This window comes from Dama dama, chromosome 30 (genome assembly GCF_033118175.1).
Source record: "Dama dama isolate Ldn47 chromosome 30, ASM3311817v1, whole genome shotgun sequence".
Taxonomy (NCBI): domain Eukaryota; kingdom Metazoa; phylum Chordata; class Mammalia; order Artiodactyla; family Cervidae; genus Dama; species Dama dama.
This window is the reverse complement of record NC_083710.1, coordinates 55,853,164-55,854,575: the sequence shown is the minus strand read 5'-3', so window position 1 is coordinate 55,854,575 and position 1,412 is coordinate 55,853,164.

Below are 1,412 nucleotides of genomic sequence, written 5' to 3'. Positions count from 1 at the left end.
TTGCACAGATGTCTTGTGTTTTTCTTTTCTGTATCCTTATCACTCAGAAGAATAATTTCCATTTTTCACTGAAACTTGTTGAATAATATTACTATAATAATTCTAGAAAATCATGAATCTAAGAATCGGAACTGCCCAAATAAAAAAAAGCTTTCAAATAATTATCATTAAAAATCCCATCCTAAAACAATGAAGGATGACTACATTTATCCAGAGTTATCAGGTGTGAGTACCACATTGGTGAACTTTCCAGAAAAGCATTTACATAGTCTGAACTTTTTAAATAGATTATCAGTTTAAATGGAATCCTTTGAAACTCTTTTGTGTATGCTTTTAACAGAAAAACTTTATATACAGACTATAAGCTAGTGTTTACTTGATTCAAGGTTATCATTATAAACAGGATGACTTTAATCCACATGACACTTATAGTTTATAGATTATCTTCATATAGCTTTTTCTTAGAAGTTCACCACATGTAAGCAGGGTAAGTATCAATTTTGCTGTTTTACAGAAGAGGAAACTGAGGCTCAGAATGGCTAAGTAACTTTCCCCCATAGTCTTTCATAAGTGACAGAACAAAAAAGCAAACTTCTAGCTCCCATCCTGTGGCTCTTTACCATAACAGCATTGCCCCCCTGGACTAGTGATTACACATTATCTTTACAAAGATAATGAAGTGGTAACATGGACCATTTTTCCTTTCTCTAAAAACCCTCAGACTCCTAAGGTTTTATGTTCTTGCATTTGCTTTCTATAGTTTTTACTGCACAGCACCTGGCATCTAATAAGCATTTAGCCATTGTTCCCAGGAACCTATCAGCTGTTGGTTGCAGCATACCTGGCACTAGAGACTTATCTTCTTATTAATATTCATTCATCCATTCATTCAATAAATACTTACTAAGAATGTACTATGTGCCAGGGAGCAGGACTAGATGTGGGGATAAATGCTGAACCCTCTCCAAAGACTTAACGTTTAGGAACTTCCATCAATCACCTTGTCATTCAATTCTAGACTTCTCTTAAATGAAGCTACTTTGAGGAAGATGGCAATGACTCTACATGTTAATTTGCTAAGGCTGCCGTAACAAATACCACCAGATAGGTGGTTTATACAACAGAAGCTTATTTTCTCATTGTTCTAGAGGCTAAGGGTCCAAGATCCAGGTGCAGGCAGGGTTGGTTTCTTTGGAAGCCCGTCTCCTGGTCTAGAACATGCTGCCTTCTTGTTACTTCCTCATCATGGTTGCCCTCTTGGCCCTCACACCCCTGGTGTCTCTCTGCTTGTCCGAATTTCCTCTTTTATTAGAACACCAGTCATATTGGATGAGGTCACTCATCACGTCCAATTCTTTGCGACCCCACGGACTATAGTTTGCCAGACTCCTCTGTCCATGGGATTCTTCAGG